The sequence below is a fragment of the Amblyomma maculatum genome, chromosome 10, assembly GCF_055883805.1.
Source record: "Amblyomma maculatum isolate TAMU_Amacu chromosome 10, ASM5588380v1, whole genome shotgun sequence".
NCBI classification, from domain to species: domain Eukaryota; kingdom Metazoa; phylum Arthropoda; class Arachnida; order Ixodida; family Ixodidae; genus Amblyomma; species Amblyomma maculatum.
The window spans coordinates 135,705,758-135,730,659 of NC_139353.1; the positions used below are offsets into that span (position 1 = coordinate 135,705,758).

Sequence of the window (24,902 nt, forward strand, 5' to 3'; positions counted from 1 at the left end):
ATCCGCTCCATTTTACGAGAAGAGCTTCAGACTCTTTTCGGTGCTCTACAGGAGACGGTTGGCACTATCGCTAAAATCGTCCGAGAAGACCTTCAGCAAGCATTTCCACCTTCGGTACCGTCTCCTAACTCGGCATTATTTCCACCGAGTCCTGTCGGCCAATGTATGCGGACATCTTGCGACGTCCTCCGGCTGATTCCACACCGCCCGACCAAGGCTCACTATATTCTGCCCGCCCTGAGCCGTACATCGATACCCGCCAACCGCCCCAGCGACAGGAAGACCTGTGGCGTGCACAAATCGGCAGCGCCTGAGCTTCCACTGCGGAGAACCAGGTCACCTGTATCGGCAGTGGCCATATCGACAACTGGGACTGAAGGATTTCCTCATAGACATGAGTCGCTCTCCATTAGGCCAACGACCCGGGATATTGAGCACTACGTAGTCCGGCAACTCATGGCACCAACCTTTCGGTGACAGTCACGATCTCCGTCTCCATGCCGACCATCATCGCAGCCCAGCTCCTCCTGGACGGCGCAGCGACGGTAGCCAAGTCTGCGTCGGGAAAATTGAAGACAGCGACCTTCGGGGCGAGGCCGCTTCAAATTGACGCGACAAAGACCCCCCCCCCCCCCCCCCCCCGACAACGCGACCATTGAGCGATTGCGACTCTACAGCCCCGACGACAGTTCGTACACATGAAGATAGACTCTCGCTTGATATACCCGTGGTCCTCGACGGCTATACGGTTAGCTCATTGGTAGACAGTGGTGCTGATTTTTCTATTTTAAGCGGGAAGCTAGTGGGGCTTCTGAAAAAAGTAAGGACGCCATGTTCTGGCTCGCAGATTCGCACCGCTGGCGGGCATGTCGTCCTTTCGAGCGGTCAGTGCACGGCGAGAGTCCAAATTCGCAACTGCACATTTTTTCTAAGCAGCCTTGTTATACCTGACTGCTCCCGCGACTGTACCCTTGGTGTGGATTTTCTCGGGGTGTATGGGGCCATTATCGATCTCCGGAAGCATACCGTGACCTTTTCGACCGAAAAAGTTGATAATACTGACACCGCGGACCGCCACCGCCGCACCCCTTTCCGAATTTCTGCCAAGAGCGTTTCTTTCAGTGTTTTTGTGACTGTTACCTGCGACGAACTATGGTGACGGAACAGCGGTCGCTGGGGGCAACCAGTCCCTCTTGCTCACCACAGCATCACCTCGGCGCGGAACCTCATCCACCTCCGTAACGGCCGATCTGAACTTCTGCAGACTAACTTCACCAACGAATCCCGTCGTCTTTTCTGCGCTACCGCAATCGCATTCGCCAACTCCTTAGCGGACGTTCCTGAATGTTTTACGTTCGGAGAAGTTGAAAATGTGCTCCCATCCCTCGATCATCTTGATATTAGAACAGATCTCTCGGAACCACCGCAGCTCGAACTGCGCTCTCTCATCCTGGAATAGAGTGCTTCTTTTGTGACGTCATCGAAAATTTGGCAAACGCCTCTTGTGAAGTACCGCATAATTACTCCCTATGATGACCGCCCTCTACGCCAGCAGCTGTACCGCATCTCAACGACGGAACGTGAAGCGATTCAGACTAGGTTCAGGAGATTCTTCGTGATGGGGTCATCCAACCCTCCAACAGTCCGTAGTCATCCCCTGTCTTGCTGGTAAAGAAAGAAGATGGCACCCTTCGCTTCTGTGTTGATTAGCGAAGGTTAAGCGACATCGCTAAAAAAGACGTACACCCGCTGCCCTGTATCGACGATTCGCTCGACAAGCTTCATCGCACCCAGTACTTTTCCTATATTGATTTGAAGAGCGGGTACTGGCAGATTGAGGTCGATGAGCGGGACCGCGAAAAAACAGCTTTTGTCACCCCAGATGGACTGTACAAGTTTAAAGTGCTTCTTTTAGGCTTATTTTCAGTGCCGGCTACTTTTCAGTGCATGATGGACACCGTCCTCGCCGGCCTCAAATAGGAAATCTGTTTAGTTTATCTCGACGATGTTGTCGTGTACTCTGAAACCTTTGAAGAACACCTCAAACGCCTACACGCACTATTAGGTGCCCTCCGGGGAGCTGACTTGACGCTCAAGCCCGAGAAATGCCACTTTGGCTACAAAGAGTTGAAGTTTCTCGGTCATCTTGTGAGTGCCGCAGGTGTTAGGCCACACCCAGAGACAACTGCCGCGGTAGCGAAATTTCCCGTTCCTGCCACGAACGGGGTTTTTTAAAGGCTTCTGGGTTTGGGTTCCTAGCAGAATGTGTTCTGCAACTTCTCTGTTTGCTTCGTCTGACAAGCTGTCTGAACATTATCCACGACGTGGCTGGCATATTTGCTGCAGCCTATTTTCTGCTTCTGTTGTTCACCAGCACCAGCGGAGACCCGTTGATCCTGTGCTTGAGCCCGACTTTGGGAGGGGTGAGGGTCTCGCGGAGTGTCCTGAAGACCCCCTACCACGCTCTGCTCAGGGGCGGGCTCCGTGCTGCTTTGTTGAGCATGAGTGCTTGGGGCATGCCCGCTATGCTCGCCTTTAGGTGCAACACTATGGCGTGGAGCTTTCAGCCACTTATGCCGAACGGCTATGCTCTTATGGGGCACTGTGTTCACTTGCCTGAGCAATACATGAATACGTTGTGGAGGTCTGAGTCACTCGCGCCTGTCGGATTTGCCTTATTGTGGCAGAGACATACCGACACCACGCACCTTCCTTCACCAAGGCTTGAGCCCAAGAGATCGACAAAGGCTCTTAATGGGCATGCCCTTTACAGCGCATCTGCTCTCTTCCTCTCTCTTATGCAGCACTGGACTATTTTCTGATATCAGCTGTATTGTATAACATTTTTCTTGTCTTTTTCTTTTCTATTTTCTTTTCTTTTAAATCAGTCATTTGGTATTTACTAATGTAATTACTATTACTTTTCTTTTCTCTGTTCACCTCTTTGTGGCCAATTTTTATGTATACATTTATCCGCATTTCCCATTTTCAAGTTGCCTTAATTATTTTCCATAGACCGGTATATTATATTTTCAGATTTCAGAATTCAATATTTTTCTTTTTTGTGTGTACGTAATGTGCAGCTTTCTCTCAACCGATTCGGACAGAATTTTATTCTATAATTTCATCGTAATGGACGTCTTCTCAACCTGTCAAGGATTTTATGCGTGATATTTTGTGTTTCTTTGTGCCTCCATTAGTTTCGTATTCGCGACATTTTTCAATACTATTTTTTCTCATTTCATTGCAGACTTTGGTAACCGCTTTATATACATATATTGTGAAAGAAGGCTAGGTTGAGACGGCAAGGTCGTGACGGCAAGGCCAGCGATGCCTTGTCTAGCGTTTTAATCCGGTGACAAAACCCAGGCGCGTGCCGGAGCCGGTGCCGCGGGACGATGATGATGGTATGTACAAATGAAAGAGGAAGATCATGGCATGTACAAATTAAAGAACATCCACAGAAGGCTCACACAATCTGCCCGGGGGGTCGGAAGCGGCCAGCCTGGCCGCTCCTACCTAACCGATGCATCGCGGCGCACAAACGGTTTCAGGCGAGACACATGAACAATTTCAGTTCCACGGTGGCGTCGATCAGCTGGGGGATCAACAGGCGTCACTTTGCAGTTCACTGGAGAAGTTTGGCTTATGACCTCCTAGGGACCTACGTAGCGGTGGTGGAATTTGTCACTAAAGCCAGGGCTGCGCAATGGTGTGTAAAGCAGTATTTCGTCACCAGGACGAAAAGAGACCACTCGATGTGTAGAATCATAGCGAGTTTTCGGACTTCCTGGCACGCTGCCGTGTTGAGGCGGGCAAGATGACGGCATCTGGCCACACGAGATAAAAAATGGGTAGGTACTGATGAGGAGTAGTCGGGCGTAGAGAAGAATGAAGCGTCGAGAATTGTAGTGGGAGGACGGTCGTAAACAAGGAAAAATGGAGAGTAACCGGTAGTTCGCTGTACTGCTGTATTATAGGCGAATGTGACGAATGGTAGAATAGTGTCCCAATTTCGATGATCTGGTGTGATGTACTTTGATATCATGTCCGACAAGGTGCGATGAAATCGCTCAGTCAGACCGTTAGTCTGGGGATGGTAGCTTGAGGTTGTCTTATGAAGGGTGGATGAGGCGTGAAGAACTTCGGCAACGACTTTCGATAAGAAGGCTGTACCGCGGTCACTTAGGAGTACTCGAGGAGCGCCATGGCGCAATACAATTGATCGCAAAAAGAAATTTGCTACTTCTTCAGAGGAACCAGTCGGTACAGGTGCTGTCTCAGCGTAGCGTGTGAGGTGGTCGACAGCTGTTATAATCCAATGGTTACCCCATAGGAGAGAGGTAGGGGACCATATAAGTCGATGCCGGCTACGTCGAATGGCGTGGTGGGACAAGGAAGAGGTTGTAGAAGGCCAGCGGGCGAAGAAGTCAGCCGATGCGACGTTGGCACAGAGGGCAGGATGCGACGTATTTGGCAACGGTGGAAGATAAGCCAGGCCAAAAGAATCGTTTTCTCACGCGGTCGTAGGTTTTGTGAAAACCAAGGTGACCTGCAGTAGCGTCATCGTGGAGAGCCGCCAGTATACGTGGGCGAAGCACATGCGGCGCGACTGGAATCCAGCGAGTTCCATCAGGGCAATACACGTAGCGGAGTAAGATGCCATCTTCGAGCTTGAAATTGCGAAGCTGTCGGCGAAGCCTAGCATTTGGAGGGTCCGAAGCGCCGATAAGGCGGTCGATGATAGGATGGCAGTAGGCATCGGCTAATTACTGTGAGCGGAGAGCGTGCTTGTTCTCAGAGTCGTCAAAACAAACGGTTGTGATATAAGCCGGGCAAAGAGATGGTCGGCTCTGGTCAGGGGTGGAAATGATTTGGGAAGAAAAGCAGCAAGTGGATTTCGAAAGAGGACAGCGAGAGAGAGCGTCGGCGTCTTGGTGTTGGCGACCAGATTTATAAGTGACGTCGAAATGGTATTCTTGCAGGCGTAGAATCCAGCGGCCAAGTCGGCCTGTCAAATTTTTGAGTGAAGACAACCAGCAAAGAGCATGGTGGTCGGTCACAACTGTGAAGTGCCGACCGTATAGGTAAGGGCGAAATTTTTGGACAGCCCAGACGACAGCAAGACACTCCTGCTCGGTAATGGTGTAGTTTTTCTCAGCTGGAGTGAGAGTCCGACTGGCAAAGGCAATCACTTTCTCACGCGATGTTGCATCACGCTGCAGAAGTACAGCGCCAAGACCGTGACCACTGGCATCGGTGTGCAGGGTAGTTGGAGCGCTGTCACTGAAGTGGCGAAGAACAGGATCTGATGTGAGGGCGTGCTTGAGGTCATTAAAAGCAGTTTCGCACTGCTCAGTCCACACGAAAGGGCTGCGTGCTTTTAGTAGCTCATGAAGTGGTGCAGCAATAGTTGCGAAATGCCTTATAAAACGCCGGAAATAGGACGCGAGGCCGAGGAAACTGCGCAAATCTGTAGTCCGTTGTGGGCGAGCAAACTTCAAGACCGCGATTATTTTTTCAGGATCTGGGCGAATGCCGTCATGGCTGACCAGATGTCCCAATATTCTAATTTCCTTCTGTGCAAAGTGGCACTTCTTGGTGTTGAGCTGAAGGCCTGCCGAAGCGAGACAGGTGAGGACTTCATTCAGGCGCGTGAGATGGTCATTAAAGGTTGCCGAAAAGATAACAATGTCGTCACAGTAACACAAACAGGTTCTCCATTTTAGGCCACGAAGTACAGTGTCGATCACTCTTTCAAATGTCGCTGGTGCGTTACAAAGTCCGAAAGGCATAACATTAAATTCGTAAAGGCCATCGGGTGTTGCGAAAGCGGTTTTATTTGTCGTCCTCGTGCATAGGTATTTGCCAATACCCTGAGCGAAGGTCCAAGGTCGAGAAATATTCGGAGCCTTGGAGGGAGTCAAGGGCGTCATCAATTCGCGGCATCGGATATAGATCTTTGCGGGCAATTTTGTTGAGCGCGCGGTAATCAACACAAAAGCGTACCGAGCCGTCATTTCTTTTAACTAGCACTACTGGAGAGGACCATGGGCTTGTTGAAGGACGAATTATATTGCGATGGAGCATGTCTTTTACATTTTCTTCAATTACTTTTCGTTCAGAGAGGGAAACCCGATAAGGCTGTCGGCGTATGATAGAATTACCTTCAGTAATGATGCGATGGTGCGCAACACTAGTCCGTCCCAGAGGTGAGGAAGTGGCATCAAAAATGGCTTGGTGGTGTCGAAGCAATGTCAACAGTTCTTGGCGTTGGTTCGGCGGGAGTTTAGGATTAATAGTCTTTGCGAGAACAGAGAGACGTGTGACGAAACACGTTGCTGAGGCGGAGGGGCGGTGAGCACCATCAGGGAAAAAGGTTGAACATGCACCATACAATTCAGAGAAGTTCCTTTTGGGAGCGCGAGGGATTCACGTGAAGTGTTAGTGGCCACTACTGTCGCTGAGCCGTTGTGGAACCGGACAAGACTTGACGGGAAGGCGATGCCGCGTGGAAGATGACCATATGATGGTGCAATGAGTACGTCCCCGTCAGTGATGTGGTCAGGAACAACAGTAAGCAGTTTTTCGCACTGAGGAGGCAAAACAGTATCAGCGGCGGCAACGAGGGGATGATGTCGTTCAGAAAAGTCAGATGAAAAATCGCTGTCTGTCATATGGATAACACGGTCACCACAAGAAATTAACGCTGAAGCGGTTGACAAAAAATCCCATCCGAAAATCATGAGGTGCGCACAAGGTGAGAGCACAGCAAACTGCACATGATGGCGGATGCCGTCGATAACAACTCGTACGGTGCACTTCGCTGAAGGGCGCAAAGGGACGCCATTGGCTCCACGGAGTTCAGGCCCATCATATGGGGTTGTCACTTTTCGCAAACGGTAGCACAAATCAGCGTGAATGACAGAAATTGCAGCCCCTGTATCAATCAAACCTTCAACCGGTAAACCTTCAGCGATAACAGCAATCACGTTATACGGGCGATCAGGAGGACTTTTAGTAAGTTCGAAAAGTGCAGTTTGACCTCCGGAAACTGCAACACTTAGTTTTCCGGATGGCGGACAGGGAGAACGGTTGCGGGGCGGAGAGGGGACACTGAGCGGCGGTATGGGGATGTGGACCGGCGTCGGGATACATGGTTCCCACGAGGCTCAGAGGAAGATACTGGAGGTGGGGAGGATCGTCGAGGTGGGCTTGGAATAGACCGGCGTTGATAATATGAGTTTGAAGGCATGTCGCACTCGAAGGTGTCGTAACCACGGCGCTCGTTCTGGAGGCGGCGACGACAGAAGCGGGATATATGTCCTCTAATACCACAGTAATAGCAGACTGGTCGGGGGGACGCCAAGGTACGTAATTGGGTTGTGTAGGTTGAGCCATCGCCATTGCATTGACGTGATTGTATGTTGGTGTTGGTTGTGGCGGGGGAACCAAAGAAGGGGGGGATGCAGCGACGTGCGCGTAGGTCGGCGCTGGGCGGATTGCAGAAGGTTCGGATGTCATAGGTCGGCTGATGATAGCTAACTCTTCTTTAATCATGTTACGGAGAACGGCGTCATTAGGAGGTGCGGAAGAATGATCGCAGCCATGTCGACAGAAAGGATTGAGGGCTTGAAGCTCCTCGCGGATGATTGCTCGAATCATTGCCCGCAGATCAAGGTCAGCAGAGGTCGGACCAGTTGCGAAGCCGGGCTGTAATCGAGAGGACTGCAGCTGGTCGAGGCGTTGACAGGTCGTAATAATTGAATCAACACTTGAATGATTCTGGGCAACTAAGGTGTGATATGCCATAGCATTGATCCCTTTTAAGACGTGGTGCACACGTTCAGGTTCCGTCATGGTGGGACTAATGCGCCGACAAAGTGCAAGAACAGCCTCTATGTAAGACGCATATGATTCATCGGGACCTTGAAGGCGGGAAGCGAGCTTGTTTCTCGCGATCTCAGTCCGAACTGCCGGGTTGGCGAAGTATTGGCGGAATTGCTGTTTGAAAGTGGTCCAGTTAGTAGTGTGGGGTTCGCGATTAATGAACCAGTTTCTGGCGACCTCAATTAGATAGAACGAAACGTTGAGGAATTTTAAAGCATCGTCCCACCGGTTATAGGCACTGCAGCGTTCATATGTGTCAAGCCAGTCATCCACGTCTTCGTCACGACGACCAGCGAACAGCGGTGGGTCGCGTTGACGGGTGGGCAGAGTCGGAGGCATCGGTGCAGCTGAGGTAGAGGGTCCGGCCGGGTCGGGATTGCTCTCGGTGGACATGATTATGGTGGTAGTTGCCAAACGGCGACCGGAACGTAGCTCCAGCGAGAGGCAGCAAGGGGATCGAATTCGACCTCCACCACTTGTGAAAGAAGGCTAGGTTGAGACTGCAAGGTCGGGACGGCAAGGCCAGCGATGCCTTGTCTAGCGTTTTAATCCGGTGACAAAACCCAGGCGCTTGCCGGAGCCGGTGCCGCGGGACGATGATGATGGTATGTACAAATGAAAGAGGGAGATCACGGCATGTACAAATTAAAGAACATCCACGGAAGGCTCACAATATTTATTTTTTCTAGGCTGAAGTGTGTTTCGCATATTCAATTTAAAGTTATATTTTTTACGAATCGGCTAATCCTTAATGCACAATTTTTATATTTCTGTTCTCTCTTCTTTTGCAGTTTCTGGCTACCCACGGACATTTTCTTCTTTGCTTCCTTCTTTCCAGGACTTCTTTATCTTTTTGTGCTTTTCTTTCGCTTTTTCTCTCTTTCTTTATCCTTTTTACATTTCATATATCTATCTATTATAACTAGGCAGTTATGATCTTTGTTTCCTTTTGTATCTTTTATGTACATTTTTTACATTTTTACTTCTATGTTTTTTTTTCATCTAAATTATTTTTTTTTTATTTTGGGCGTTTAGCTCCTTTTCTTTTATCTTAAATTGGATTGAGCCTGGCAAAGCTTTGCTGGTCCGGGCTCCCTCTCTCTTTCTTTTACATTTTTTTCGTCATATTCTGAGAGGAATAATAAAAGGTAAAGGTATGTGTCCGTACTACCGCCGCTTCATCGCCGGCTTTGCCAAGGTAGTCGCACCCCTGACCCGCCTAAAGCGGGATGATACACAGTTCGTGTGGGCCGCCGATCCTACAGCAGGTTTTTGCGGAGCTGCGCAGACGACTGCAAACTACCCCCACTCGGCGCACTTTGATGAAGACGCTGCCACCGAAGTCCACACCGACGCCAGCAACATCGGCCTTGTAGCTCTACGCATTCAAAACCAAGCTGACATGAAAAGGATGATTGCGTATGCCAGCCGCATGCTCTCCCACGCTGAGACAAATTATTCCACTACGGAAAAAGAACGCCTCGTGGTTGTGTAGCAACTATGCAATTTAGCCCTTACCTCTACGTGCGTTTAAAGCCGTTACTGACCACCATTCTTTGTGCAGGCTGGGGAATCTCCGCGACCCATCGGGGCGCAAAGAATTGATTACTCCATTGTGTACAAATCTATTCAGAAGCAAGAAGATGCTAATGCAGTCTCGCGGGCACAGGTCGGATTTGTCGATAACGTCACGGATGACAGAGGGTTCCTCTGACTAGTGAATGCCTTAGACATAATGACCCGACAGCGAGCTGACCAAGACCTTCGACAGGTCATTGACCCCATGGAGGATCACTCTGCTGACATCCCCCGCCAGTTTGGAAGGAACCTGTCTGCATTCCATCTAGGGAATGGCGTTTTATTTAAGGAAAACTCCAGCACTGATGACCGAGAGCACCTACTCTTCGTGCCGGCCGACCTTCGCGACGATATCGTTTTGGTTGGCACGATGAGCCCACCTCCGGACACTTGGGATTTGCACGCACACTCGCTCGAGTTCGTCAAGCCTATTATTGGCCTAAACTTTCTGGCGCCGTCCATCTCTACGCCAGAGGCTGCCGCGAGAGTCAACGTCGAAAGGTGCCTCCATTCAAGCCGGCGGGTTTGCTCCAACCTATTAATCCACCTCGTACTCCGTTTGACCAAGTCGGTATCGCCAATCTGGGCCCATTTCCGCTGTCATCGACGGGTAACAAATGAATTATAGTCGCGACCAACTATCTCACACGGTATGCGGAAACCATGACAGTGCAGCGTGGCACATGAATTGAGATCGCTCAGTTCATGCAACAAATCGTGTTGCTTCATGGCGCACCGTTCCTAGTGTCACGGATCGATTCACCGCGTTTACGGCACAGCTCATGCACAACGTGCTCGAGCGTAGTCATAGCAGCCACCGAAAAACTACTGCATATCACCTGCAGAAGAATGGCCTCACAGAGAGACTCAACAAAACCATCGCCGACATGATTGCAATGTACATAGACTCGCAGCACAAAAGCTGGAATGAGATTCTCCCTTACATCACACATGCCTACAACACGGCAACCCAAGAGACAACGCGTTTTACATCATTTCGCCTAGTCTACGGACGTGCCGTTCAAACGATGTTAGATGCCATGCTTCCGAGCTGCACAGATGATCATCCACCTCAGCGTGCTGAGGAAGCACGTCAACTTGCCCGCATTCACATTCAGCAACAGCAGGGCACGGATGCACTCCGCTTCAACCTCCGTCCTGGACACGTCACATACCATTCTGGAGAAAAAGTTTAGGTGTGTACCCCGGTGCGTTGGCCCAACTTTTGAGACAAACTGGTTTCCCGTTACTTCGGACCTTACGATGTTCTGCGCCATCTCACGGAAGTGACATACGAAGTTCTTACAGCGGGTACTGTGCAGCCCTCGCGTCGCCAACCACGCTCCGAGGTCGTGCACGTAGTTCGCATGAAGCCCTATTTCACGCGGTAGTGTGCTATGCGCTTGTTTCGTAGTAGCGTAGGACACATTTCCCCGCCTCCGTTATCTATTCTGTCCATGTGCTGATATTTGTTTTCGCTTGCATTGCCCATCGCTTGCGCTCCGTCTCTGATTTCTTTTTTTAAGAGGGGGGTAATGCCACCTGATGTCCCTATGTTCTTGCGGCGCCTGGAAGAAGACGACACTAAAGTCGGCTTGCGCGCTGCGTTTGAAACGCTGCCTGCTCCTAAAACTTAGCCTTGTCGTTCACGTCCTGCCCTGTTGCCAGCGACAATATACATAATAAACTTAAAGACATGATTTCGGAGAGAGGGGAAAGTGGAAACAAAAGAAGGGGGGTGGGTTCTAATAAAGGACGACAGGCATCTCAAGTCAGCTCCCCCTTACAACATAGAAGCCTGTATGCCAGCACCGCAAGAACCGCGTCTCGCCGTCCGTTTCTAACTCTCCAGACACTTCCGGATGACGAGGTGCGGCCTCTGCAAGGCTGGCTAAATTGCACGGACGGGAGTGCGGCGCGCCTCAGCAAGGACCCTGCGACGCCTCAACATAAATAGAACTGCAGTGAACGTAAGGTGTTCCAAAGGATTACGCCGGCGCTTGACGCCTAGGGTCATGCGGACGTTATACAACCTATATGCGAGCTGCCACATGTTCTTTTAACTACACATCCAAAAAAAACAAGCGAGAGACTGTGGGAAGCACCGCAGATGGCACAGTGGTCATTGGGTACAAACCCCAATCTGGCAAGGCGCTGTCTCGCGGGGAGACGCCCCAGCGCCTAAGCAAGTCAAAATCTCGAACTTCATTTGGCATCGCCATTTGGGGACAGCGGTCTCTCATGGCTCATCAGCTCAAAGCCTTCAAACGGCAACTAGTTCGCTGATGCGTATCGTTGGTAGGTCGCCTACATTAACGTCTGACACGTCTGCATCAAGAGCCGACTTTGTCTCGGCAACCTCGCGGTAAAACAGCAAAAGTCTGTCCGCATGTGGACCTAAATAATGTTCGGGTGTAAGCACACGGTGCACCGTGTTCATCCAGTACAGGTTGAGCCAGCCACCAGGGAAAGACGCGTCAGCCAATAGCCCCTCCACCAGCCTTAAAGCGAGTACTCGAGCCACTGTGGGGATGTCCGGCGGGTCAAAGCCTCCTTTGCTCTTCGGAAGGTGTAGGATGTTATGGGCAAGTAGCGCTCTCCTGCCATCCAAAACAAAAGTCCGTATAAGGGATGCGAGTTTCTTCGTCACATGGCGCGGGATTGTCGCGATACGCTGCACATAAAGGGTGAAAGCGCACGCTAGTATCTTGACTACACTGCCTTTAACATTGAGGGTGAGGTTGTAACGCGCTGCTTCAGACAGGGCGTGCATTGCTCGCGAGCGAACTGAGTCTCAGTTACGGGGATGAACCCCACATTCATCAAACTACAATCCAAATACCCACACTGCATCCACAAACGGTACGGCGGCGGCTAAAGCGCCCCAGAGCTCACCGAAGCGGAGTGCTTTACTTTTCTTCGCGTTGCGCTGCGCTCTAGATAAAGCTGTGTATTCCGAAAAGATGTAAAAAAAAACAATGAAACTGTCACTCTCACGCACGAAGAGTGATATGTCGTCCGCGAATGCAGACACAACGACAGACTCCTGTCCTATTGATGGGAAACCTCGAATACCCATGTCCGCGTCGAACCTACGCAGCAGCGGGTCGAGCGAAAACATGAAGAGTACCGGTGAGAGTGGGCTCCCCTGGCGCACCGCACGCGTAATCGGAAAGCTGCCGCCAATTTGACCAATCAGTACTAGTTCACTGCTGAGGTTGGTGTATAGCCCTCGTAGGAGCTGAACTAATTCGTCAGGAAAACCAAATGAGTGGAGCACGCCCCACAAGTAACCATGTTTAGTCATCATGTTCTACCAGACTGTGTTCTAAGCCTGGTCGGGGCCTTGCGACGAAACGAGGCCCACAAAATGCTCGCGAAACAAGTTGTGAATTGTACGCGGGTTCCGAAGATGTAGTAACGTGCACAAAAATGGCGCTCTCCACGCGCATTTTCCTATTAGTGCGCTGTACTACTGCTCGAGCGTGTCCGAGGTCTGCGCTATCCTCAAGCAACACGTTGGATGGACCCGCGGAGAGTGATGTTCCTGAACTGTCCTCGAGGATGCGGTGATAACGATCGCACAGCGTCTCAAGATATTTGCTCATTGCGAATGTAAGCGTTTCACCACCACGTACGATGCGCATACGGCGCAGAATGTCATTGAGCATGGTCGTAATGCGGACAAGCCGCGCCTTCCCCGCACGTACAATAACATCGCGCCAGCGTGCGTTCAGCGCGTCCCAAGTAGCAGTAGTTACGTTACTAACTGCGGCCACAGACAAGCACAACTCTCGGCCTATATCATCAATGCACTCTTCATTGTACAGTACCGCTGCATTCATGCGCCACATTAGGGGGCTGTTCGCACGACCCGGGGCTAATCACATAATAATCATAACCGGGAAGTGATCACTTGGTTTGAGGCCTGATGGGAAAGGTAATACCTCGCACTGTAGCAAGTCACCTGTCATGGTAGAGGGGATTTAAACTCGATCTATTCAGATCGTGCTCTGACCCCACCCCTGGCTCGTGTTGCCTCTAAATGGTCTCTGTGAAGAGTGACCCACTCGTCCTCTAAGAGTAACGATCGTAACAGCTTTCAAAGTTCCTTCGCGTGACAATTGGGGGCGCCCTGACCAGGCCCCCTGATATCGCACATTGTGTCTAAAACAAAATTGAAATCCCCGAGCAGAAAGTGGGGCACGTCATCGAGAAATTATGTCGTGATGGACCGAAAGAACTCGTTTGTCAAACTACGCGTGAATGGCGCGTACATGCTGAAAAAATGTGTCCTGCGACCATCCAGAAAAGAATCGACGGCACTCACCCAGGCAGCACACCAACATCGCACCAACCCCGGCCCAACGTCGACAAAAATTGGTACCAACATTGGCGTAACACTGGTTTTTTGAGAAATTACTACATTTTTATATATTGGTCCGACTTATATGCCAACATTGCACCAGTCTTGGCACTGCCAACATAGGCTATCAGCTGGCCGTGCCCCTAGTGTCACGTATTGGCATGCCACTAGTATTCATTGGCTAACGAGGCATTGGCACTGCCACTGTTAAGCCACCTTTAGCCATGCAATTATTTCACCCTTGCCCTTACTGCTGCCATTTGCTTAACTGTCACTCTGACAATTGTAGTTTTCTTATGCAGTCATTTTCCAATACCACCTTGCATGTCATCTCCTTAAGGAGCCATAAAAACATGTAATTAAATAAGGCAAGCAAAATATTTTCCGAAAACATTTTATTGAGAGCTCATATACATGTACATGCCACAAGGACATCAGAGGGTCCAAATGCGATGCAGGAAGCATTGGGTACAGGGTTAATATGGGAGAGGCTAGTAGGTGTAATTGGAAACAGGGCACTAAGCAGCACATGACCAGGTAGTGTAGGTAGAGGTGATGGGGTGCAGTGTGCATTGGTCATGATGGAAGGGGCTGGACATGTTGAGCAGGGTTGATGTACTATAATAGCCTTGTAGTGCGAGAGGTGTTGCAGGAATAGGAGGCTGAGCATGGGTGCACTCCAGGGCAGTGTCCACCATGGATGGAAAATGGCAGTGGACTATGTTGAGCATGATAGTTGGGAGTGAAGGGTCAATGGATCAAGTGCTGAGGTTGACGGGGCGGGGGAAGCGCATGGCCCAGGTAGTAAGCTGGGCACCCCGCAGGAAACAACCATTCAGGAACAGTTTGTTGAGGAGATTGGCCCGTGGGTCTTACAAATGACATCTGCACAGAAGACAAGCATATATCACCATAAAATCTAAACTCACCTTCTCAACACTTATCCAAACACATATGAAGTCTGGGTGCTCTATACGATTGAGTACAAAAAACACAACCCCGCTATAGTAAAACTTCTGATATAACTGAAACTGAAGTCCCAGTTCATCTTCCATAGGCAACTGCACATTTTCCCCCTTTGTAGTAAAGATGTTTTTGGTAAAAATCAGTTAAAGTGCTTCTGGCCATGGCGACGACTCCCGCGCACTACCTAGAGTCGCGAGGCCAAGACTTTTTGTATTTGAAAACAGAACAATAACCCCAAGTGTTCGTTTAGGTGGCTTTACTACTAGCCGCAGCAGCAGTCAGAAGAAGCCTACTTTACAAAAGCCTTGGAGCAGTCGGGGAAAGCGGGCAGCGCGAAGAAGAAAAAGTAAAGCTGTCTACAAACATAGCAAGGAGGCGGCGTGTTCCATTCAGAAAGTAAAGGAGTAAAAGTCCAGCAAGAAATAGGGAAGGGAAAGAAATGGGTCAACATTCACTGCAATGTGCAGTACAAATCATGAGGCAGTGGTGGCAGAAAGTGGAGGTGCAGCGAGTAAGGCCTTACAGCACTTGAGTGCCATGCGAATTTATCATTTACTGCCTTTTAAAAGACAGAAAGAGCAAAAAGGAACACCATTTTCATGCAAGGCTTTAGTTTTTACATGAAATCGAACTTGTTTGCATTCATAATCAAGTCTTCAAGCTTCAGAGGTACTTCCACAAGATGTAGAGAAGTTTTATAATCAAAAAATCACACAAAGAGATGATAAAAGCGAGATGGAAGGTATTTAGGTTTTTTTTTTTCATTAAGCAACAAGACGTGTTCAGTAAGTGCCTATTTAACTAATAGACAGCACTTTCAGGACCATGTCAGTACAGACCACTGATACAGTAAAGACCATGATATAGTAAATATTTTCGCTGGCCTCAGTGGCTTTACTATAAAGGGGTTCTACTGTATATACTGAAGGCCTATTGCCACACATTCTTCTTTTAGAGCACTTTGCGACAGGTTTCTGGGCCTGCAAGGGCATGTAGCATCTTATGACGTAGGGATGATAAACATATATGCAAAATAATATCCATTCCAGATACAAAAGAAAGATATTTGGAAGGAAAAACCTGCTTCTGGCAAACCGATAACTTCAGGTGGAGGCTTAGTGTTCATTTAGAATTACAGTTCCTGAAAATATGACGGTTCAGGCTCCAGAACTTTCAATTTTAAAAAAATTCTTGAACATTCCTGCAATAGACAATATGGATTACTAAGCATGCAAAACTGGATGATATTAAAGAACACATTAAAAAATATTTTTCTGCAGTACACCAGTTACAGGCACGCATACATTACTGCGGCCAGAATAAAGAAATAATTGCCCTGACAGAATCACTCAAGCTATGTTCAATCAGCTTACTGAAGGGAGATGTGTACATCGCAGATATTCTCAAGGATGTGTACGCATACAATATTATCAAGATAACCGTACCATTTCAAGTTCCAGCTTTTTTGTTTTCACAGCTTAATTGCTTGCTGCATTCTACTATAAACAATTGCCTTACTTGTAATGTACCAAGGAATAGTTTTTATACAGTGCTCATTATAAATTAAAGACACCAGAACAACATGCACACAAACAAGAAAAGAAGAACGGGACAGAGCGCCATTCATAACTGATTTATTGTGCAGAATAAAGTACATATATATGTCACTGCCAGCATATGCGCAAGGAACCCATTCAGCATCATGTAGTTTAAGATATGTTCAAGAAGCCCATGCCTCATACCACAGCCTCTTTCTCTGAGAAAGCATTTCTTGAACACAGCTTATCTTAAACTACATGATGCTGAATGTGATGTAGCTGAATGTGTTCCTTGCGCATGTGCCGGCAGTGAGATATAGGTACTTTGTTCTGCACAATAAATCAGTTGTGAGTGGAACTCTGTCCCATTCTTTTCTTGTGTGCGTGCATTGTTACGGCGCCTTCAGTTTATAATAAATAAATACGAGCAAGCCCAACAAGAAGTTCTAGTAATCATACAGTGCATGCTTGTTCAGCTAAAATTATTACAGTCAGCCTGCAATGAGCAATCGAGCACGTACTAGAAATTTACTTTGCATAGGCAGAACAATGTTATGCTAGATCTGAGTACAATGATATCGTACTTCCTTATCAGCTAGCAGCCTACCAGGTATGCATTTTCCTTCATCACAGCTAATCATATGGCCATACCATCGGCACCCTTCCACGTGCAAGATTATATTCAGTTAGGCATACATGGGTGATTTTATGTCCAGGAACCAGGTGTGGTGCTCGGGCATCTGATTTCTTCAAACCAATTCATAGTAGTTGTTGGTATAGAGAATAGTAATCTGCCTGAGTATCTCAGGCCAAATATTATTTTCATTGCTTAAGCACACCTTAAAATACAATGCTTGATGTGACTATGGAAAAAGTGATGTGAAAAAACGATACATCTAGCATGACAGTGATTTTTCACTTTCACCCTATCACAAGTTCCTTGAAAAACCAGTTTAATCCTTACCTGAAAAGCTGTTTCGCACACATTTTATATTTCAGTATCTATAAAATATTGCTGTTTTGTGAATATATTTCAAAATCAAATTTCTTAACATCCTCACAAATAATATTTTTTTCAAAAATGGACAATATTTTGTATTCAAATTAAGAATAAGATTGTGTCTGGAGAAATAGTATTGTTTGCAGAACAAAACAGCACATACGCAAAAAAGCACCAATATCGCTCAAATTTAATGTGCAATAAACGAACTGAGAGTTCACCTTGAATTACAAGTACAATAGCCCTGTGTACATGAACTCGACAGCACCGGGTTGAATCAGCGTTGAGTAATAGCAGGGTCATCATTCTCGATCCGGCTATGTCTACATGAACTCGCTTTCTAGTGAGTAAGTATCGTAGCAGAGCGTAGCATCGAGATTCGAAGTTATTGTGCAAGTTCTTACTCGTATTTGATCCCATTGCCTTTTACTATCGAGAGCTTCGATTATTTTTTATCGTTGATGAGCGCTAAAAAGCATTCATTTCGAGTGACGCTCGTCGCCGCTCCAGAGGCTTTTTCATATCCCAGAGTTCCCCATAACTAGACTCCCTGACTGGACAGCGTCTACATGCCTTTAGATAAGCGGGTCAAACGAATTAACCTACCCCCTGCAAGCGAGTTAACGCGACCCGCTCCGCCGCCTATTTTGCTCGACCCGACTGTGTATACATGAACCCACCAACTGATTTTTCACTCGACAGACGTACTCGACCCAATTCTGCCGAGTTCATGTACACAGGGGTGGAACGCACGTGTAACAAGTAACAATGCTGCTAAGAATCCAATCTGCTTTCTTCTGGCGCATCCAGTTTTCTAAAAAAATATCTTGTCTGACAAAGGAGGATATTTGGAGTTAAGCAGATAAACAACACAAGATCCATATGCTTGCTCTAACGCATGACTCCACAGTGCACTTAAAGTTGCAATTTGCTTGGTCATGTGGCAGTTCACTAAACCGTCTGACAAGAAATGACGATCAAAAAAAAATCGGGGGATCATTTCTACTTTTATTAAGACATGAAAAACTTTTTTGTTCTTGACATAGCATTCACAGACTGCGGGAGTTTGGCAGTTTTATACGTCTTATTTCGTTTGGCAGTTGCAAGGGGATGTAGAAAAAGAAATATGAGTAGGGAATATAAGGGGTGACAACATCCCGAAATGAAACTAATGGACCAATGATGCACACTGTGTATCTTAAATGGCGTCACTGGTAACATCAAACACAGAAAATCATCCTTGAGTATGACAAATTTGAAGCCCAGGAGGTGAGTTGGTTGTGGGCAGGTAGTTCGAAAATGGCAGTCCCCCTGAGGGGTAGGCGGCAAGATCACTGCCACCCATTATGGGGTGGCAGTGATCTGCCCTGGCAAGCATGCAGGCAAAGGTGCACATATATAAGAGCAATAAATCCACAAGGAATGCACGCCTGAATGAGCAGCTGCACTAATAATTTCCTTTTGCCTTGCAGCCCACCCCTCCTGCACTGTAAGCAAGTCTGCTCTGTTTTCCGAACGCAGAAGCATATGCAAAAACAAACAGAATGTTCTCTAAAATTTACAAAATTTGAACGAGCATTGCATGATGATCTCCTTTCTGCAAAGGTCTTGCTCTAGGGTTACAGAATAAATTCATTGCAGCTGCGAATAAAGCGAGTTGGGAGCTAATGGCGAATCTCAGTGGCTTGGGGAGAGAATTATTTATAATTGTCGCTTTGAGCAAAGTAAATAGCCTGGTTTACATCAAAGTAATATTGCATCTACATGGCTGAAGCCAGTGTAGGCAACCAGAAATGTACAAGCAGTCAGTAACTGCATGTCTGTATGAACAAATATACAATGCAGGCAGCAGTAATGAAGGCAGAGTGGAAGGCAAATAATCTGAGCAATACTGAATGGCTTTCTTCTCTGCAACCTCAATACAGGCTTCCTGCGAATTCTTGTAATGCAAGAATAATCAAGTATGCTAAGTATTCGACCACTGAAAGCACCTGCACTCCCATGTTACACAAATGACTACTACTTCGTCAGTTCAACAAGCTATGTCTGTTATTGTGAAATATTACACCACAGGTTCACTCAATCATGCCTCAACTTGAAAAAGTCACATACTGTTGAAATAAAGCAATGAAATATAGCACCAGCTATTAAAGCACTGCCAGTGACATGAAGGATATTATTTTCTGCATACTGGTGGGCAAGACTTCTGAACAAGTAAGTTTTGAGCTAGTAAAATGCCAGCAGAGCATTTAAAGCCTTTATATAATGCAAAACAAAGGCAGTGTGTCATACCTACCGAGGCAATGTTTCCTTACACACAGCATGTTTCATGGCAAGGCTCCCACAGTTGTTGACAGGTTTGCAGCACCAAAATGTTGATGATGTTGTCTGCCTCACATTCAGGCAGCAGCACCCCTTTGATGGCATATGATTGCTTGTGCAAAAGCAGTGCGATGATACAAGTGGAGCAGCTGGACTGCAGGCGTTATAGAGCAAAGAGCCCTAAATGCAAGGAAAGAAAGTCTCCATTAAATCGATGCCTCTAAATCATGATAACAGCATACCACGGCTCTTCTCTGTTTAGTTAATCTATAATTTCAATTGAAAACTGTCTCAAAAAATGGACTAACTGCAACTCTATGTTACACATGGTATAACATAGCTGTGCCAGGGCGATGGGGCGATCAGTTAGCATAACGACCGGAAAATGCATACTGATGTTTCATGCTGTCTTGATGCTGGAGCAAAGTGTCATGGTGCGAAGAACAAAATTAAAAGCAGGCACGGGCGCCAAACGTGTGCTACACAACCGACGCGACTAGAAGTGTGCACGGTCATAAAATTTGAGCCCGACCTGGGCCTCATGCTACAAACCCGAACCCGGCCTGGAACAGAAATTGCCTGAGCCCACCCATCACTCACACTGAAGGCTCCGGCCCTGCTGGACATGCTATAACAGACCAGTTACAAAACCTACAAGTCGGCCTCCCTGTGAGGCAGGAATTCGTGCACAGTGGCGACAGAACCTGATTCAGGAATAATAGTTAGGTGCAGTACATGCATCTACCACAGTCCACGCTACTTGGGATGCAGTTCCCCACGCACAGGCCATTGTCAGAGAAAGGTTTTCGGGCATTCTTAACACTGGAATAAAGGGGGGAGCACTGTCACCCTAGGGGTGAAGAAAGAAAATTTAGAAAAGGGACACTAACCGGAGAGGGTAATAGTGGGGCGACAATGCGCACGCGAATTACTGTGACGAATGGGCAAGAGGCGCAGCAATTGCCCTACCCGTCAGGCGATGTGCTAGCACTGTACCCAACTATTAAGGTCTACGCCGCCATTGTGCAGGAATGTCTGCCGCACAGGGAAGCTGACTTGTAGGTTTTGCAACTGATCTATTGCAGCGGAAGCAACGATACAGAAGGAAAAAAATAGGCGACAATCCCTGGCGATGCATCGCGCGACGACGACGCCAACGCCTGTCGCTGACGCTGGTGCACATCGCACAGAGCGAAGGACCTCAGCGACAGAGACGCGTTTTCAGCATTGCTTTGTTAGCGCCGCCTCTTCGTTTGGGAAATGAGTACAGTTACGCTATATCCAGTTTCTTGCACTAAACAGCAACACTGATGAAATTTCTTGAAAAACGTCGAGCCCCCCCCCCCCCCACACACACACACACACACAAAAAAAATGGTCCAAGCGCAGCGGCGCGCTACTATACTGCGATGCAGACATGATTGAAAGCAGTGGCGTTTTTCTGCAACTTTCGAAAATTCGCAATATCTAGCCACACTAGTCTTTTTTCTTTTGCAATACTACCCTACCAAGCTTTTACTAAACCGTCTCGATGTGCTCGCATATGCACGGATCAGACGAAATGAGCGTCTGCAGGATTTTCACTCATACCGGACTAGGGAAACAAACTTTGCATGCAAAAAACAAAAACAAAACGAAGGTGAGTACCCCAAAGATTTGTGATTGGCTGCCTCGCGAGCTGGTTCCAGCATCGTGAGCGATTTACTGAAAACCCAGAACCTGGGCGACAGCGCCGAGCGGCAATGCTTTAGCGGTCCTCAGCGCACTGCGCATCGTGCTGCCGCGCGAATCATGCGGTTAGCGTTTTATCGCACCAGACACGAGAAAATATGCTTTTGCCCGGACTCCGCCGACTCCGCCCGAGGAGGTCACCCGAGGGAACCCGAGCAGCCGAGCCATGCAACGGCTATACGCCGTTCCAGCCACTGTAACGCCGTGAATATCCGAAGTTGGCTATTAGGGCTACGATGCCACGCAGTTGTTTACTTTAGGAAATTAGTACTCTGCAAAACAGTAACGGTTTAACTAGAAATAAGCTGCAAAATGATCGGGATCAAGTCGCGCACACTTAAAAACCACTTTTGAAAAGTGAACAACGTAAGAAATATGCTAAAAGAAGACAAATCTCCCTAGCACATGGCTTACGCAGCCTGCAGCAACAATGAAATGTTAGACAACGCTTGTAATTTAAAAAATGCTCAATCTAAGAGGCTAATATTTTGCTCCAATATACACAAACGCTTTATGAAATCTGAAGGAAAAAATTTGAAAACTTACATGGCATATTTCTTGAAGAAAGAAGCATTTTCCGTGCGCGGTGCCACCGAACGTCGAGCCGAGCGAACGAGTGGCCGTTGGATGGACGAAAGAACGGAGCGCCCTCTTTGAAACAAAATAAAACTGTCGCCGTCGTGCCGGTTAAGCGATTGTCGCGTCATCCTTCGAGCTTTTTAGTGATCGCTTTTTCAGCAGCTCGATGGTCTCGGTTCAGTACCCTCCGTTTAGCAAGCGTTTCCTAGATGACAGGACCTGAACCAATCTTGAACGATGCGCTGCTGCTGCTGCTCATCTCTGTAGGGCTCTGTGCCAGCAGCGAAGCTCGTCGTCGCCCTGGAAAGGCGCCTAGCTGTTTTGTTTACAACACCCAAACCTGTTCAAGTTGTATTTTGTGAATGCTGTGTTCTACTACGAATAGTTTGCTAACCAACGAAAATGCTTTCATACAATAGTGCTCATTCGAGTGGAATATTTCAATCACCCTGAAATGAGGATTTGAAGCAAGTTTGTTGAAAATTATTAAATTATTGAGCTAAGCATCTCAGTACCACGACTTGCCACCTCTTTATAAGCTAGTAACATACGACGCTTACATTTTTTTTTCATATATCCGCACCGTCAGCATCATTCTATCTGCTAGATTAGTCGTTTATTGGCCCGATTTATTAGGCGCTTGTCTCTTTCTCACGGTTTAGTTTCTAGCGTATATTTTATTGGCCACGAAAATGAGGTAAAAGCACATTTCTTTATGCAACCTGTTATGAGAGCCCGGAAACGTTTGAAAGAAGTCTCCAGTCTGTTAGCGTTCGTTTTTTTATTACTGCACAATTCCTTCCCCTGGGCGGCGGCCGCCCCTTGGACCCTGAGTGGTGCGTGGACCCGTCCACCGCTTTGGCGCACCTGCGTGGATTTAGACGCGCGTATGCAACCTCGGACCTTGCTCGCATCGCATGCGGTGAGAGAGTGCGATCCGGGGAACGACAGGAGTGCGAAGTGCGCGAGGACGGGATTACGCGGTGCGTCAGCACGGAGAGCAGGCGCTGGAAAACTGTGAACGAGCGTGTGCGAAACAAAGATGTCATTGTAATCCAGTTGTTAATATACCCATTGTACCTTTTCGTATTTTATTTGTTTTTCCAGTCTTTTCTTTCACATTTTTTTTTCGTTCTAATGCTAACAAGTCCGTGTACATGTGGGTATCTTCACTCCATACACAATATTTGTAAAAAAAAAAAAAAAACTACCTTCGCCGCGCGCGCCTGTAACTGTTCCACCACGGAAGTAGTTAGAGAATAAATAAGCTTTGATACCGAATTAAGATTAATTGTAAAACAATGACTGCTTTATTTAGTTTTTGAACTCTACAGTTATTCCTTCTTGCCATATGTAGCGCAAGCATTGTCTTGCAGTGAACGACGACGGAATCGCGAAATTGGGGGTGTGAATAAAAGCGGAGAAACGTTACAGACTTCTTTTTTTCGCACTTGTGCGAAAAAAATAATAAATAAACCAGAAATTCTAAAATGATGCTATCCATGCACTTGGCATGGCGTCGAATCAAATGTTGTTCTGCTGAGCTGTCGCTCTTGTATACTGGCCGCTACACGAAGCTATTTTGTGTTTCTATGAAATTCAGTGTGACAAAGAACCACGCGGATATATTTCGCGTTTCAAGTTCTTGTGAAATGTGGAAGCCGGCCCGCCGCCGTGCCGCGGGCGACTCTAGCTGGCTCTGCGATCATTTTTGCCACTACAGTGATTTGAATATTCGAGGCTTGTTTAACAAATAGCTGGCGTACTCGTTTGTCGAATGAGTGTTTCAAGATAATCAGAGAATTTACCAGTACCGCATGTGTCCGATATTCCATCAGTGATTAATGCGCCATGGTCATTGCAGTCGTACTTTTGATTATACACGTATGGAATGAGTCTACTCTTGTAAAGCCTGAGACGTAAGTTACGCTAGCTCTACGTATGTCAAATAGGTATATGAAAGAAATAGAGCCTAAAGTATAGCGGCTGACGCATTGCGTCGTAAATTCCCGCCCGGGCGGCGGCCGTGTGCCCCTTGAACCACACGTGGAGCGTAAGGGCCTGCGTCTTGGATTGCATCGCGCAGCGTGTAACCCGACATCCCCACCTGCAGAGCGCATCCACTCGGGCAAGTCGGCGCCGCTGTTACTGGCGCCGTGCCTCCTTGTTTTTCTTCCTTTGTTTGTAATGTTTTCAATGCACCTAGCAAGCAGCGAACAGTGCGTCCATATTTCGGCGCGAGTGAGTGCCATCAGTGGACTGGAACAGAAGCACGTGGTGTATCGTCAACAAGAGCGGACGCTTGAGAAAAAACAAATGTGCGAACGAGTGCGATGAAGAAAAGTGAAACTGTAACCCAGTTATTTATTTCAGCATAACCCTAATATTATTCATACTGAGATTGTACGTGCAGTGTTTTCTCTCCATTTTTTTCTAATACTTCACTTCTTAGAGCGACAACGAAGCAGGAAGCGTCGATACGATTTGCCATATGTGGGAACGTCCATGCATGTGCGGACCGACGTTTAATTTACCGCTCAATAACCCAGCTTTAATTTAGATCACCATTGTTAAATCGTTTATGCGAAAGTATGTGCTGCGATGCTTCGTATTCGTATAGCTTAAACCGCACAGTGTATTTTTAAAGTGTATTTCGATGGAAGCCGCTCGCCATTGTCGATCTGAGTCACGTACGGCCTTAGTAGGCTGACGCTTATCGCTCATTAATTGCATCGCACTACATGCGTGTCCTGCGGTAATCGTCTGTTTGAAGCCACTGTTGTTAAAACTAATACACTCGGGGGCAAAGAAATTTGCTAAAACATTTGGAATTCTCTTCACTCAGAGCAGCAGGAATCGCTACGGGAGCAGCCATGGAAGAACCTAGACCATTACCGAATAGAATACAAAAAATAGCAACCATTGCCTATGC

General features: G+C 47.6%; 1 long non-coding RNA gene across 1 annotated transcript; it reads right to left on the reverse strand.

Annotated features, from left to right (window-relative positions):
- Window positions 1-14,212: 14,212 nt before the first annotated feature.
- Window positions 14,213-22,055, reverse strand: LOC146177513 (uncharacterized). The gene is made up of 3 exons (XR_014701042.1): window positions 21,938-22,055; window positions 19,635-19,840; window positions 14,213-14,719 (listed from the first exon to the last, which is right to left on the reverse strand). It is a non-coding gene; the product is annotated as an uncharacterized LOC146177513 (long non-coding RNA).
- Window positions 22,056-24,902: the final 2,847 nt, after the last annotated feature.